This window comes from Anthonomus grandis, chromosome 22 (assembly GCF_022605725.1).
Source record: "Anthonomus grandis grandis chromosome 22, icAntGran1.3, whole genome shotgun sequence".
Classification (NCBI taxonomy): domain Eukaryota; kingdom Metazoa; phylum Arthropoda; class Insecta; order Coleoptera; family Curculionidae; genus Anthonomus; species Anthonomus grandis.
Genome location: NC_065567.1, coordinates 36073533 through 36091975, shown reverse-complemented (window position 1 = coordinate 36091975; position 18443 = coordinate 36073533). Strand labels below are relative to the sequence as shown.

The window sequence follows — 18443 nt, the reverse complement described above, 5'->3', positions numbered from 1 at the left end:
TTTTTTGTACAAAAAATAGCACCTAGTAGATTTTTTGAACCTCCTGTACATTTTTTGGATGACGCAACTAAAGATGGAATTGTTTCAACTCTTGGGTGTTTTTCGTATCTCCCTCCGTTTTCGATAAAAAAATTAGTTTAATGCAAACGTTTGAAAAAACTTGAATAAACATAATAAAATGCCTACTTATCGATTTACAGGGTGAAGAATAGTAAATACGGTAATTTGGAATTTTGACATGACATTAACTGTACTACCTGTTGAAAAATAGTTTTAATTAAACTTAGGTACATTAAATAAATTCTTAGAATAAACATTAGTAAATTGATGAAGGTAATGAAAAGCTATGGACTAAGAAACGTACGCTATAAGAGTTGTTCAAAATGAGTTCCTCCAACTGCAATGCATGCGTCTGTCCTGCGACGCATTGACTGGCGAACACGTTCAAAGATCCCTGGCGTGTTTCGAATAATATCGCAATTTGCAATAATACGATTTCTTAATTCTTCAACATTTTCGATGGGGGTGGTATAAACTAATTGCTTGAGGTGGCCCCAGAGGAAAAAGTCTATTGGATTTAGATCGGGAGATCGCGCAGGCCAGGGTTGTATACCTCCACGACCTATCCAACGATTGGGATATACTCTATCTAAATACTGTCGAGCAATTAAGCTGAAATGCGCCGGAGCGCCATCATGCATGAAAAACATTTGGTACCTTAAGTCAAGCGGGACGTTTTCTAATAGTGTTGGCAACTCCTCTTGAAGAAAACGCCGATACACTTCTCCACTTAACCTTTGTTGCAAAAAGAAAGGACCAATTAAGTGGTCTTCAATGATTCCAACCCAAACATTCAGTGAAAATTGGTGTTGATGGCGACTTTCACTTATTCCATGTGGATTTTCATCTGCCCAAATGTGATTATTATGGAAATTCATTATCGAATTCCTGGAGAAATTAGCTTCGTCCGTGAAAAGTATTTTTGATAAAAAAGGAGGATTTTCTACAATGTTTTGTTGTAACCATCGACAGAAAGCCACTCTATGAGGATAGTCGTCTGGCAAAAGTGCTTGTACCCGCTGGATGTGATACGGGTACAAAAGCTGATTTTTCAGTATTCTAAACACTGTTGGCTGACTAATGTTTAAAGTGGCAGCAATCTGTCTTGTACTCGTTGAAGGATTATCCTCGATTTCGTGGAGCACTGCTTCTTCAGCTTCTGCGGTTGCAACTGTGCGGGGTCGTCCATTGTCGACTGTAAGTTTTTTAAAACTTCCACTTTCTCTGAGACGTTGATGGAGGCGAGTAAACATTTGACTATGAGGAAGTACTCGGTTAGGGTATTTGTCCGCGTAAATACGCCTCGCTGCTTGTGAATTACCATTAGCAAGACCATACACAAAGTGCATATCGCACATTTCACTATAAGTGTACTCCATTTTAGACAAAAATGAGGAAATTGTCTACTTGACAGGAAAAAAACAACACCTTATCACTGAGCCACACCTAGTAATGTTAAATGAACTGGTATTTTATTTATTGCATTTTCAAAGCAACGAAATAAATGCGACAAAAACTAAAACGATAATAGTATTTACTAAATTTTGTTTAATACGTATTTACAATTTCAACATTCCGCAGTATTTTTTAGATCAGCAGTTGTTAATGCTGTACTTGATATTCGACACTATGAATAGGTAAGTATTACATTTTAGGAAGAAAATTATTTCTTTGCTTTCGCGTGATTTAAAAGCATTTACTTGTATTTTTACAGAGGGATGCAAAAAAGCAATTCTTAATTTTTTTATCGAAAACGGAGGGAGATACGAAAAACACCCAAGAGTTGAAACAATTCCATCTTTAGTTGCGTCATCCAAAAAATGTACAGGAGGTTCAAAAAATCTACTAGGTGCTATTTTTTGTACAAAAAACCTAACCCGCTTACCCCGTGGGCACGTCCCTGGAATAACAAATCAACTGTCATATGTCAAAAAGATACATCATTAAGATATCCAGAAATGGTGTGAATGACATTGCAAACAGCAAAGGCATTTCTTAGATATTAATAAAAAATCGATTTTTTAAGAAAATTTGAACACCCTGTATCTCGGAAACAAAGCACTTTCGGACATATGTTTATAGGAACTTTTCGTCATAATTTAACCCTTTTATAGTATTTAATAGCTTTTTTCGATACACTCAAAAACAAGGGACATACAGAATAAAAAAAGTTAATATTGGTTTGTTTTTCATCGTCTGTTTATGTTTAGTTTTGCTCGAATTTTTGTATTATCGATCACGCATTGTACCGATCAGTTAGTCTTAGACACTTTTGGTTTATTGTTGGTAATTTTAAATTTGCAAATCCTAAAAATTGCACATCGTTATGAAAACAACGAACTTGTGGATATGTTGCTTATTTATGGAGAGTGTCTTCAAAGTGCTGCTGCTGCTTCGGTGATATACGCAGACCGCTTTCCTTTGCGGAATCATCCTACACCCAGAAGTTTCATAAATCTTATTCAACGGGCTAGGGCTACTGGCGATTTACGGGAACATCGTGGAGGGCATGCAGGAAGAGGAAGGAGACCTGAAAATGTTCATAGGGAAGAACAAATTTTAAATCTCATCGAAGAAGATCCAACAACAAGTACTCGAGTTGTTGCAGGGCAGGTCGGATTAAGTCAAACAAAAGTATGGACAACATTGCGCGAGAATCAGTTTAATCCCTTTCACGTTCAACGTGTCCAAGCGCTACTGCCTGAAGACTCCCCCCGCAGAGTTCAGTTTTGTGAATGGTTCCTACAACAACATGAAAATGATCAACATCAAAATTTTAGCCATGGACGAGGCAACATTCACCCGAAACGGAATTAACAATTTTCGAAATACGCATGTTTGGTCTGTTGATAATCCCCATGCAATTCGCAGAACCAATTTTCAACACCGCTTTTCTGCTAATGTGTGGGCAGGAATTGTGAATGGGATACTTGTTGGACCATTTATCTTACCAGACCGTTTGACGAGCGATGTTTATTTGGATTTTTTGCAAACTAATCTGCCTGTTCTGTTAGAAGATGTGCCACTGAATATCAGGCAAGCTATGTGGCTCCTGCAGGATGGAGCACCTGCCCATTTTAGACGAGAAGTGAGCGAATTTTTGGATATAAGTTACCCAAATCGGTGGATTGGCCGAAATGCACCAGTTGCATGGCCACCAAGGTCGCCAGACCGAAATCCATGTCCCCCTTTTTTTTGTGGGGGTATATGAAAAGTTTTCAAGACGCCTATCGACACACAAGAAGAACTAATAGCACGTATTGAGCAGGCTGCGGCAACAGTTAGACAAAAACCGATTTCTCTATTGCGTGCCGTTACGGAACAGTGGTTATGTCGAGCAAATCGTTGTGTTGAAGTTAATGGTGACAACTTTGAACAACTTATTTAAATTAGAGAGGACCGTATTAGACTCATTTTATAACATTTTGGCAATGCAATTTTTTATTTTTCGGTTTTTTGAATAAAGGTATTTGAAAAAAATGTTTATTTTACCGAGTTCTATACACAGTTAAAAAAAAAGTATCAACTTAAAAATCACCCTGTATAAGTTATTAACCTTTAAGTAGTTGCATGGCGCTAAATTAAACTCAAATGTTTATGAAAAAGAAAAATTAGTATTCAACTATTCCTCTAGTGATGTTTTCAAAAAAAAAAAAAAAAAAAAAAATATATATATATATATATATATATATATATATATATATATACTGTTTATATATTATTATTTTATGTTTATATATATAGTACTGTTTTTGCTATAAATGCCCCATGTGATCTATAACTCTTCTAAAATTGGCTAGAGAGCAAAGAAAGGAAGATTCAGAGAAAAATCAGAAATTCATTTTAAAACCATTTTAAAGAAGAAATGCAAAAAGTTCGATTTTCTCAAATGGTCCAAAAAGGAAGAAAAGATGCAATATTTGCCCCAGATTAAAAAATAAAAATGGTAGATCATTTACCAGAAGCATGTTTGTCAAGAGTATGGAAGATGAGTAAGACAGTATAAACATAATTATTTCTTATTTTTTCCCTTTATTTTTAATTTGTTTGTAAAAAGGAAAAATATTGTACATTTAAATAGGATTTAAAACCAGAGGAAAAAAAATCAGGCGCTATGATATTGTAAATTGATGTTTATATCAGCACGAGTGTATGAAATCTTAGGCCAAGTATATATCTTACATTAGGAAATAGTATACTCACCTTACATGATTTGTATCCCAAGTTTCTGAAAGATGGTTTTATATATTAAGTCATCTTGCCAATTTCCTGATGTATTTACTAAAAACATTCTGGGAGAACCCCAGAAAAAGAAGTGAAAGCAAAATCACTTTGAGGTTTTTTTTGTGTTGTCAGTGATGGTTTGCTCATCAACGACAGGATTATTCGGAAAATGATAACACTCATTTTCATCATTACTTTGAATATTCCAAAAAGCTTGATGAGATTTAATCCGCCTCTCAAATGCTATTGTATATTAGCTTCATAACTATATAAATTACTCTATTATCAAGTCAGTGACCAAGAATCTCTACCCCTTTTGTTTCCAAGAAATACATATTCTTGTCAATAGTGATACTTGTATTGGGATCTTAGAAACAATGAAAGATGGAACAATGATTAAATGCGGTTTTGAGATATTTTGCTGAAAAGTAGTTTTTTTTTAAATTGTTATGTTAAAATCAATCATACGATTATAATCATAATAGGTCCCAATACAAGCATCATTACGTGATGACATTTTATTATATTTTAGACATTAGTTAATTATACATCCAGTATGTATAGTATTGGTAAATTGTTATACAGGTTAAGCTAAAACAATACACGTTTTTGTCGAACTGAGGATTGATAGCAGCAGGGCTTGCCCAGAAACAATATGACTGCAATAAGTTTTTAAGTAGAAGTTCTTGGTCAATAATTCTATTAGTTGTTTAACTTTATATATTGATGTCGGTTTACATCAGTGCTAGCAAAGGTACAACCTTTATTAACATTTCCACTCCTATTCAAAAAAGTAGTCCATTTTTCTCAAAGAGACCTCTTAATAATAAAAATTCAGAGATTGGAGGGACACAAAGTCAATTTTCTCAGATTATAGTCTTTGACTTCTATAATCATTGATTTTGTGTCCCTCCAATCTCTGAATTTTTATTTCGATCCCTGTCTACTATAATTTACCATACTAACAAGCTGCTTGAAAGTAACAACTTTTTTACAGATTTACACGCGTCACTTCGTTCTTGTATTTTTTCATTTTCTGATATTTTGTTTTGAAATGAAAAAAAAATGGTTTTCATACCGGGATTTACATCTTTTTGAGGGCGTTATGTTGGATAGGTTGTCATAATTCAACCTCTAGGCACCAAGACGAACAGTAAAAGCAAAAAACCAATTGTTCACTTTATTCTTGTTCACATTATAGAATTGGATAAAAATTCAAAGTTATTTGAACTGACTGAAAAACTGGATTTGGAGAAACAGTTATACTTCGGTTTGAAAAGAGAAGTAGACCGTAAAGCCGAAGAGCTTATGAGTGCACTTGAGGGCAAGAACACTATTATTCAAAACGTTGAGAGCCAAATTTACTCCCAAGAGTTAAAAATTAATAGATTAAATCTGGCATGTCTAAGGCAACAACTCATGACCATTACTTTAAAGGGAGAAGTTAAGGCAAGTGAAAAAAAATGGTTGAGGTTCCAATCCAGAAAACGCAAGAAACTTCTGATCTGCGACAAAGCTTATGTGACTTGCAACATCAAAACAACCTCCTGGAACGAGACATTATTTCAAAATCGGAGGAAATTCATAATTTCAACAAGGACGAGATGCATACATCCAGATACATGTATTAATGCTGCTGATACAGAAAGCCGTTTCGCTACAGACGTTTATACCGTAAATAACACTGTGCCGTGCCATCCCAGTACATAAATACGGTACAATACGTAGATCCCAGTAAGTTTATTCCAGAAACTAAGTGAGGCAAGGGATGGGCAATAACGAACATAAGAAACAAATTGTAATTTTGGGTGAACAATCTGTTAACAGGTTTATGAATAATGTTACTAACAAATTTAAACGTTATATATTCGATTTCCAAACTACTATTAAGTCATATGCAACTAGTGAACAGGTTATAGAAGGCTTGTGCTGTTTGACAGAAAAACTAATCCTAAATGATAATTTTATGTTTCGGCTCAAATATTTTTTTAAAGCATACTTGAGACTTGAAACTTAATACGCCATTCTTACGAATATATTTTTAAATTTAGCAAATCTACTCCCAGGAAAATTTCATATGTAGATTTTAATAGGACCAATTTTGTGAATGACTTAATAGATATGGTGAAAGATGATAGAACTAGTAATACGAATTTTATATTTAATACTACAACCAACGCCGACTTTCATATAGAGGATAGCTCAATATGAGATTGGTTTAAGCTCTACAGGGACGTGTTTCTGCCAGATTCTATAAATAATTATTATAAAATAATTCCAGATACTCCTCAAAATAATACTAATATATGTCCATCTCCCTCTGTTCCTTTTCGTCTTTGGGCATCTCCAACCCAAGGCACATGAACCGTTAAACACTTCAAAACAGAATACTGGAAAAAGAGTTAGCAGACATAATTTTAAATATTTTTACAGTTCACAGGTAAACATAAGATCTTTAATTTCTTCTTTTAGTGAAATAAAAGAATTAGTAATTAATGAAAAGTATCATTTGCTTGTTTTAACTGAGACCTAGTTAAGTGACCACTACCATGATCATATGATTGGTATCCCTGGTTTTCAACAATTTCGTATTGATTATTTGACAAGAGGTGGAGGGTTCTGTGCTTGTCAAATATGGCAAGTGATTTCTCGTGCAATGCTGTGCTACAACATTTTTTGATGATCCCTCTGACTTAGACCATTGTTTGGTGGGTATTGTGTATAGGCCTCCTTCTTGCTGTTATAAGCAGCTGAGGATAATTGATACGTTGCTATCAGCACTGTCTCCTATGTGTGCCATTGTTATTTTAATGGGTGATTTTGTTGGTAGTGGAGATATGCGGTTTTTTAATTTTACTGGTGCATAATCTATGCCTGGTAATTAGCCAATTTGAGTGACTCAGAACTTAGTAAGCTTGGCGTCATTTGTGTGGATCGTAGTTTGGAGCTGATTCGATTGGGTTTCATGGATTTATATGGTACGATTGACCATAGTCTTGTTTACTTATATTTACATTTAAATGTTATACTTAAATAACCTAAACTCATCGTTTTTTACTTATAGAGATTTTCGTAACTTCAATAGGGAGTTGTTTGATTCTTCTATAAGGTATATAGACTTCAACTCAGTATTAGGACAGGCATGTATTGACAAGACCATTGACCAGCTTAATCTTGAACTGACTGAGGTCTTTGACCAATTTACTTTAAAACCAATTAGATCACGTAGACTGTGCAAACCCTATATAACTGATAATTTAAAAGATAATATAAAATTGAAAAAGAGGCAAAATTTAATAAATACAAGCGCACACTTACTCAGATAAGAATTACTACCCAGATCTTAAGAATTATCTTTCATCTGCAATACTAGCGGAGAAAAAAGCTTAAATATATGACTTTTGAGTAGAACAAAGTTAAAAATAATTCGAATAAAACTTGGTCAAAATTAAATGATTGGAGTGATTTAAATGATTGGAGATTACAAGCAGTCTTTTGACATACCAAATTATTTAACGGATGTCACTGCTATAAGTGATCACCTTGCCAACATAGGTAATATGGCTATTCCTGTTGATACGGCTCTTATAAATTATTACCTTTCTAACACTCCCTTAGCCTCTGGTGATACTTTTCTCTTTAAAGTAATATCTGAATATAATCTTTATAAACTTCATTGCACCCGTGTTGGCTAAGATTTTTAATCTTTGTTTGGAAACGGGGAAATATCCAGCCATATCGAAGACTGCAGTGGTGAAACCTCTTCCCAAAGCAGCAAGGGTTACCTCATTTGATGAGTTTAGACCTATAAGCATTCTACCAATACTTGGGAAAATGCTAGAGTTCATCAATTACTATGTTGCACCTAGACACATATCGCCTACAATTCAGGGCTTATCGGAGTGCATCAACTGCTATTGCAAGGTTACTAGTGATATCATAGGCACGAATGCCTCACTTATCTCCTGTCTTGTATTGCTAGACTAAAGCAAGGCATTTGAACTCGTCAATCATGAGATGCTGTTGGCTAATCTGAATTACTTTGGGTTCTTTGCTGTCTGCAGGTAGTTTTTGGCATATCTCAGGTTTAGAAATAAGGTTGCGTAAGTGGTGGATTGCAATCAGATTATCGATTGCTTCTGCATGGAGTTCCTTGGGGTTCCATTTTTGTAAAATCTTTTTATTATTTACACGTCAGATCTGCTATAACAGATTCGCTCTGGCTCCCTTCACTTTTATGCTGATGACACTCAACTTCTGTTTGCATTTAAGCCGGAAGATGCGGAGCTGGGACTGACTTGTGAATAGAGAACTGGCAGCTATTTCAGATCGATCATGGCTTAATTCAAGGTAGTAAAGTATTCATTTAAGGATGGGATCCGAGTCCCTCGAAGCCAAATTTAATCTTTTTATTCTTTCCTGCTTTCATATAAATGGATAAATTATTTCATCTGTGGAACAAGCTAGAAATTTGGGGTTTATTTTTGATGTTTGCTTAAATTTCGAAATTGACCTCTTTTGAGAAATGAACTAAAATTTCTATACGCGTTTAAAAACATACTTCCCCAATACATCAAATATTTATTGGTTGAATCTCTCATTCGTAGCTAGGTCATACTTTAGGTCAGCTTGAGTATTGCGATGTTGTATACTACAACTTCCTTAAAGCCGAGTTTAGTAGAAAAAAGTTAACTGGCCCAAAATTCTTGCATGCGCTTGTATACGGAGGACGAAAGTTTGATCATTTAACTCCTACATATGTGGGAGTGAACACATACGAGGTCTGCCTATTAAATAACGAGACTGCGTGCCTAGAGGGGTGGGGAAAAAAACGAGTAGTGCGTTGGGTATCTAGAGATCTTGTCTTTGCACGTACCAAAACACGTTTTTGTCACTATTATAGTATTCGTGCAGGTATTCGTGCAGTAGCGGTTTGAGCGGTTGTCGCCCTGTCACTGTTTCAACTCCGGAAACAGTGACCAAAATCAACTAAATTGTGCGTGCAGATCGTCGAATGAGCACCCGGATGATTGCCGAGGCTGTAAAACGCCGATAAAGAAACGGTTAGAAAAATTTTACACGGGGAATTACACATGACAAAAGTCTGTGCGAAGTTGGTGCCAAAAAACCTGACTCCTGACCAAAAGCTCTTGCGGCAACAGGTCTGCTCATATTTCCTTGAAAGGTTAGAAAAACATCCCGGACTGATGAAAAACATTATTACTTGCGACGAAACGTGGATTTTTCAATACGATGTTGAAACCAAGCGGCAATCGATGCATTGGAAGACGCCTGAATCGCCCAGAATAAAAAAAGCAAGTATGTCCAAATGAAAATTCAAGGCAATGTTGATCGTTTTTTTCGACATTAAGGGTATCGTGATGACTGAATGGGTTCCAGAGGGTCAGACTGTCAACCAGACTTACTATTTGTCAGTTTTGGCAACACTGCGAGAACGAGTTCGTAAGAAACGGCCCGAGTTGTGGAAAAACAACTCGTAGATTTTGCACCAGGACAACGCACCTGCCCATAACGCGTTATCTGCGAAGCAGTATTTGGCCGGTAAGCGCACTCTAGTGCTCGAACACACGCCTTATTCGCCAGATTTGGCCCCGTGCGACTATTTTTTGTTTGCGAAGATAAAATCTGCTTTGAAAGGGACCCGATTTGAGTCGATGGAAGCGGTAAAGCAAAAAACGGCAGAGCTCCTAAAGGCCCTCACCAAAGAAGACTTCCAGCACTGTTTCGATCAATGGAAAAAACGTATGGAAAGATGTGTGGCGAGGGGAGGGGAGTATATTGTATAATAATTTTTATAATAAAACCCTTTTTCGTAACCAGTCTCGTTATTTAATAGCCAGACCTCGTAAAATGGCAAAATATAAATTTTACTTCATTTTGGCTTATATTTGCATCGCATTCTTAGGAATAGCTCTCTACCCTATTTGATAGAGTGCCTGGTACCACGAAGTACCCTACATAATTTTAACCTTAGGTAGTCTCGGTTTAAAAGCTTTTACTCAGGGATTCTACAACACATGATGCTGTCCTCCCTACAGTTTTATTATTGTGCATTGTTTGTTGTACATTAACTTTCGAACCCCTTTTGTACATATATGTTTGAATGTTTTTGTTGTTGTCTCTTAGGTAACATGGGTAATGGTTTGCTCTTTTCCATATCATTGCATAATAAATGGCATTGATATTCTAATTATACCTATCTATACGTACCAAACCAGTTGCAATTGTCCAAACTATACATTATTCCATACAAACGCTTTCACATATTTGCATCAAATAAATTTGAGAGAACAAGTGATGTGTATTTTCTATTACCTTTTCATTTTCAGGAGATCGGATAGTTACTGCAGGAGATAATGTTTCAAATGTGGCAATAATAAGAATCAGTTCACTAAATAAAAAACAATTACACTTTCTGATTGGCATGTCAAGAAAAGAAAAATTTTATTGCTCATTTTGCTTATTGTCATTTTGACGGCACCGATATTTTTAAATTCACTGTACAACCCCTTAGTTGGTATTAATGAAAAAGCAATGTATGTTTTTTAGTTAAGATCTTATTTAATTAAAATCAAAAAATAGGATGTTCTATTGATTTCTGTTAATGTTTCCATCTGTTAAATCAAATAATGAAGCCACTTCAATTATATTTCTTGAGTTTATAGCAAACCATAATTGAGGGCTATTTCTTCATTTCTAGCGTTCATTTGCTTATTCTACTAGTTTCTAAAGTGAAATTTTCAATTTGATTTGGATGAATCACTTTAAGTTTTCAACATTGATGGAAGAAGAGTTTGTTTTCTCTATTAAAACTTAAAGGTAATATGCACTTCAGCATCAGTAAAATCTCTAAATATTTATTTGAAACCCAGTGTCTTGATTTTTCCCTAGTATCTTCACAAAAACATTTACCAATGGTTCTTGACCTTCAAGTTTTCCAGAAAAATGTCGCAATTTCTATAAGCCATTTAGGTAGATTTATACCATTTAGCGCATTTTAACTCATTAAAGTGTAATTTTAAGTACTTTTCATGAAGTACAGTAGTGGAAAAAAGTATGGAAACTTTCAATAATGTTCGTGTGAATAAACAATTATTTTGTCAGGAACCTTTTCAAGAGTGCTAAAATGTAGGAATGCCACTGATTTACAGATTATTGCGTTTAATTCCAGAAGACCTAAAACTATTTCTCGAATTGACAAAACTATTTTAAGGGTTGACTCCAGAAAAACTTCCAGACAAATTACAAGCGAAATCTCGGAGTAATTTGGTGTTAACGTACTTACTTAATGGAGATCTTTATGGAAGAGCCGCTTTTATTTTAAGACCCGAATGGAGTTTGCTGGAGATCATCCTGATTTGTCTCAAGAAAAATTGAATACCGTTCTGTGAAATGATGAAAGCAGTTTTCACTGTTTAGATTGGCAAGATTTAAAACCAAGTACCAAATTCCTACTGTGAAGCATGAAGAAGGGAATACATTATGGTCTGAAGATGTTTTTTTCCATCTGGGACAGGGCCAATCATTTAAGTGCAAGGTAAAATGGGCCGCTTTCAATACAAAGTAATATTAGAAAATATAATGCTCTTCCATTTGTAGAAGAGGATATGCCATTGCGGTGGATTTTTCAACTGGACAATCGTCCGAAACATTCTTCCAAGGTTGTAACAGATTGGTTTCACAAAAAAAACCATAACTACTTTAATGGCCATCTCAATCCCTAAACTAATATTCCATTGAACATCTTTGGGACGTCTTAGATCGCTGGATTCGAACCCATTCTGATACTAAAAATAAACAGTAATTAAATAGAACCTTAACTCCAATTAACCTTAATTCCAAATGTGTGTAGGCTGCAATAATAGGCAGAAACCAAATATACTCATCATTTTAAAAAGTTTCCATACTTTTTTCCACTATTGTACATAATGACCTGCAAAGTCATTTTGAATCCAGCCTAAGCTGTTAACGTTATTACAACTGTTTCCAGGTGGACGTTAACATTTTCCTTTTATTAAATGCTACGCTTTTTAAATCATTTGACTAAGGTAAGTGTAATTATTTGTATATATTCAAATTCAAAATAGTTTTGTCACAATCCATATTACAATATAAATTAACAAAATATTTATTTTTATTACATTACTACTAATAATAGGACTACCTCTGATTATACAAACCGTTACTTCATGCTAAGCCTACGCATAACATGAATGAGAAAGGCCTTAGACTAGAACATACATCCACTGAGAATACGTTGCATGATATACAAATGTTAATGATGCTTGCATATAGTGATACAATTAAAAATCAAGCAGAAGTTTGTGCGTTATTTAATGCAAAATATCCCGAAAATCATATTTCACAATCAACTGTTCGTATAATATTCCACAAGTTCGAAAAACCTGGTTTAGTGAGTGATTAACCAAGAAGTGGTCGACCTTCTGGGTTGATCGAAGATAAAAAAAATTATATTGTCTATTCATGAGAATCCACATACCTCAAATGTTTAATTAGGCCAAGATAACGATGTTCCAGAACTTACTATTCACAGGTTTATAAAAAATGAAAAGTATTACCCACATAAAGTAGGCCTAGTACAAGAATAGCTGTAGATTCTTGTACTAGGCCTACTTTATACTACTATATTTTGATATGAGACTGCAGTTGATTCCTGATGATGAAAACAATGCCTTTACATACAATATTCTATTTTCTGACAAAGCAACAATGTGTTTATTAATAGACAAGATGATCGATTTTGGGCTCAACAAACTCCACACTGAATACATGAAGTACATACTCAGTATTCTAAAAAAGTGAATGGCATTATCAACAATAGAATTTTAGAGCCATATTTTTTCGGAAATAATCTTACAGCCAAACAATTTTTTGTCGTTCGATTTTATTTCTTTAGCCCTAATTTTTCCAAATGCGAATTCCAAATCAAGATATACCCTATGACCGAATCTGGTTTCAGCAAGAAAAGTGCTCCTTCACATTTTGATGTTAATATTCGCAGGTATCTTGATCTCATTTTTCCGGATCGTTGGATTGGTCGGCGAAGTGCTATTAAATGGCCACCTAGATCTCCTGATTTAACACGGCTGGATTATTTTCTTTGGGGATATATAAAATAGGCCGGACAACATTGACGCACTACTAGAGAAAATTATGAAGGGATCCAGTAATAGATCAATTGAAGCGATTCAGAACTCCGTCAACGGCTCTTATCATCGCCTTGCGGCTTGCCAAGTTGAAGGAGATGGTCATTTTGAACACATTATTGATAAAATATGGAAGTATACCTGTTTTGCGTTCACTAGCTTCAAGGTCGTCAGGAAAAGCGAACTTAAGGCATCAAACAATATCAACCTGCAATAAACATTATCTACTGAATACTTTATTAAATTCAATTTTTAGGAAATATACTGTCGAAATTACTTCGACATATTTTTCTCAAAATCAACTGATCGAAATTTAAAAAAGGAGGTGGCGTTGGGGATTTAATACCTCTCATGTGAGGTATCACTCGAACCGTTGTTCCATTTAAGTTTTTAGGGGTCAATTTCACACAGCTCAAGGGGTTGAAGCAGCAAGGTCCAAAATAGACTTACAAGGTCGGAAAACTTTAAAATTACAGGGTACCGCAGTGGAATTTGACGTTTTTCGATACACTGTGGTGATTAGAAATTTTGCTGTAAAAAGAAGTAAAAATCTGTTTTCAATAGTTAATTATTTTTTGAAAATCATGGATTTTAAATATCCACTGTAAAACTCACAGGCAGTGACGCATTAAAATGTATCACCATCCAGTGCTGTACCCTGTATTTACCGTGTTTCACCATTTTGCACAAAATAAAACCGTTAAAGAAATATGCACTTTATGCCGGACTTTTGAGTAACCCGGTATGTGTCATATACCTATTCTTATTAACACGAACATATGCCGGTTTTTTGCATTATACCTGGCTTTACATATTGTAAATAACTTATCAATGAATGGAATAATACAAAATCTGGAGAGCTAGGAAAGTTCAAGATTTACTTCACATACAGGTAGAAAAAAAGATTGTAGAGCGAAAAATCATCAAGGGTGCCATTAGGCTGGATAACTGAAAAAACTAATGAATTGATACCAAATAAAACTGGAATAATAAACCTAAAAAAAATCACTGTTGAGATAAGTATGTTATCGGATCGAGGTCTACAATCACTGCTAGAATATTCCATCCTTTCGATGTCCAAGATGCTTATTTTATTATTTCCGAGCTCTATAAGAAAAAAATTAACAATCACTGCTGAGATAATTATTCTCATTTATCGGTCATTTTCCACCCGTGACAAGTTGATAACGGTTTAAAAATCATTGTTAAGATAAACATTTTATAATTTTCAAGCTGATAAGGATGAGCAGTATTTTTTTAACCGCTTACAGGACGTCAAACCTTTAAAATCACTGCTTATTTATTTCATCATTTTAAAACCATAAAGAAAACATTTTTTTGTCCTGATTTCAGCAAAACTTCGCTGCTGAGATAAATATGTTATGATTTCTAAACTGGAAAGGAAAAACATTGTTTTACTAGTTCCAGGTCGATATATTAGCTTTGTTCGCGGTGAGAGTCCTGGACAAGTTCAGAGTTACTTCTCATGCGGATCGATCTGTAACTAGTTCAATCGATCTTTGGACTCTTATTAGAAATTTGAGTTCTAGACTTCGGCAGTAGATTTTTAATGACATATCTGATGTATGGCGACTATTTATTCTTTTTGTGTTTTCTGATAAGTGGTGCTTATTTTATTTCAATTTTAAATTTAAAACCAATAATAGTTTCTGTCACAAATAATAATTAAACAGTTTTACGGATAGTTTGTTGCTTAAGTAGCAATTCCTGCTTTAATTAAATTGATTTTAGTGAAGAAATAGTCCATACTTGCAGTGGAGTCGTAGGTTAAGGTAAAATAAAAATCCTTCAATCTCCCTCCACTTATTTATTAAACATTTAGTTAACTTAAAATTCCCTATATGTTTCTGACACAGTGGTGTCCATCATCAGGGGGTAAAAGGTTTAAAATTGGTATCAGGCTTCTAGTATCAGGCCCATAATGTATGTATTATAATAATACATAGAGGGTTTTTGATATGTAATCGAACCCTGGGGCGTGTGCCTGATACCAATTTTAAACCTTTTACCTCCTGATGATGAAACATGTAGGGAATTTTAAGTTAACTAAATTTTTAATAAATAAGTGGAGGGAGACTGAAGGATTTTCATTTTACCTTAAATTGATTTTGTTCTAGGTTAGTTGTCCATGATAAAGTTACCAAAGTTCCCAAAAATGTTGGATATTTGAAAAACATTGTCCTACAATTTGATGATAACCTGTATTTTCAACATTTTGGAATGGGCTCAGCACTGACTGATGAACTGGCAGATCGTATTGCTGCATCCCCATGTTATAAAAAACAGAAAGAAGACTCTTGTTTAAAGAAAAAAAAACTTCTTCCTAAACAAAACAATTGAAAAACATAACGTATACTACACAAAACACAAATATAAGCTATACTAACTCGAACAAATTTAGATATTGACAGTCCGTGGATGGTTCGCGGCTGATATAAATTCCGAACCGGTTATGAATCACGCATGCGCATATTCTTAAAGGATGAAGAGATCCTTACTGATCCGGCATGCGTTCAGAACTGTCACCGCGAACAAAGCTATTAATTCTAAGCCGAGAAAAGAAAATATAATTTTTCATTGATTCCGCGTCGACAAAGAATCACTGCTGAGATAAATATAACGAATCTTTCACTGCTGAGAGTATTTTATCATTTCCGAGTCTATACATCTACAATGCTCAAATAAAATATTTTATCATCCTAGCCGGTAAGGAAAGAAAACGACGAGCCCGATGATGCTCTAGTTAGAACGAAACACGTGTATTTATTATACGTTGTGAGACCGTGACTGTGTTTTTTTGTTTTCGTCAATTGTCATTGCAAGTTAATACATTATCCGATTTTCAGCGTGGAGTTGGAATTGGTTGTCAACTTTGACAGATAAGTGCGACGATTTGTTCTCCCACCACTTAAAAATTATCTAAACAAACAGTGGCTGAAATCAATTGAAGTAACGTACCTTGCAATAATTGAAAAGCGTATAATAAAATATGTATGTGTATCAAATATAACACCATATAAAATTTTCTAACATAGGTACTGTCACAGCCGACTTTACACAAGCCGCGAAATGATAACATCGGCAACATGGCTTTCAGATCCGTTTTCATTTCAATTTTCACGGGATTTAATGGAGATCGTTTGAATTCCTCTTTTAAATTTGAGGTTTTAAGTGAAATTTCGGAAAGGAAAGTGAATGTAGTTATTATTAAGAACTTACTAAGTCTTAGTAACATCTCCCAGCCAGTGTCGGTGTGTTATATACTATGAAAACAGTGATAATTTTTTATAAAGACAAACACTTTGTAAACAGGAACAGGCGGAGCCGGCCGGCTTCTTAAGTGGATCATTGTGCTATTTATTGATTTTCAAGTTTATTTTACATATCAATTTTAAGATTTTTGTCTTGTGCTCGTATCTGTGTCATTTGGGATTTTTTGTGAATATCTTGTATTCCACTAAAACTAGAAACTTATGCCTAAGAGCCAAGGTTAATGCTTTATTCACATCAAAAAATGTAGGTTTTGTTTTATTTATAAACATATTTGGAGGAAATCTGGTAAGGAATACCCATAGTATTAGTAAGTATAGGTAAATCTATTAGCTTTATTTGTATAATATAGGAATTCATTGAAGATTTTTTTTGCCTTTTGAAACATGCCCAAGTCCCTGTGTTCCCTGATATAAATCTATTTACAAAAGTAGTTTAAGAGCAAGGGAGGCAAGTATTTCTGTTTTTGGTTTCCCCAAAGATGAACAACTTAAAATTAAATGGCTAAAAACCATACCTAGAGATAATTGGGCTCCTACTTAATATTCTGTGGTTTATGCCAAACATTTTGGCCCAAATGATATTATCCATGAAGATGATTGTCTTTTACCTGTTGGCACACTCACTAAGATTAGAGTTAAAGCAAGATTAGTTTGCTCAGCAGTGCCCCAAATTTTTCCAAATTTACCTGCATATTTAACAAAAGCAGTGCCTCTTCCTATAAAAAGTCCAGACGAGTGAAATAGAGAACAACAAAAACGTAATGAACTTGCCAATGAAGCCTTTGAGCAACTTGATTTCATAACAAATTTTCAAGATCTTATGGGTAATTAATTATTCCCAAAAAATTCTAATATCTGACCTGTGGAATGTAAAAGTTGTTAGGGATACAAAACTATATTTCTATACTTTAAACTTGAATGATGCTTGTATAAATATTATTAATCAAATATCAATAGATAGCGACCTACATGTTAAAGTCTTTTTAAAAAACAATAAGTTGTCCCAAATAATGGATTTTACCTTTCGAATTGAAATTAAGTAGGTGGTTTCAGCTCGAAAATCTTTTAACTAGGTATAAGTCTTCTGATTATTGTAAGCTTAATAAACCATACTCTTCATCTCTAGAGAAGTTTCATAACTTTATTAACCAAAGTTCAGATTTCTTAAAACAGGCGTTAAATTTATTGGAAAGTTTTGATTCACATACTTAGAAGATGAAAAAGATAGTGACATTTGTAATCGAGTAATACTTTTAATAGACCAAATAATTTTACTTATTTTAAAGCAAAAACGTTATTGCCCATCAACTATAGTAATGTGTTTTATGTTATATATTATATCCCCTTGCGCATATGAATTGCTTAGAGATTATTTTAATCTACCCACCAAGAGTTACCTATAGTATCTTCTAGCTTTAATGTGTCACCAAATTCTGACTTAAATAAAACTATTGATAATGATAACATCACTAATTATTTAAACATTGTATGCACTTCTTTAGCACCGACTGAGAAAGTTGTTAATTGATGAAATATATATAACTAAAAGACTAGACTATAGGGGAAAAAGTCTAATAATGCATTTATATAATTATTAACGGCGCCTATGCATATTTAAAACAATAAATCAATCACCTAAATAAAATATTCTCATTTGTAAATAAAGCAAAATCAAAAT

The 18443-nt window shown here is 34.2% G+C and overlaps 1 protein-coding gene across 2 annotated transcripts in view; it reads left to right on the top strand.

Moving 5' to 3' along the window:
* Window positions 1–18443, top strand: part of LOC126748298 (protein no-on-transient A-like) — a 60069-nt gene that overhangs the window by 19232 nt on the left and 22394 nt on the right. The window lies entirely within an intron of this gene.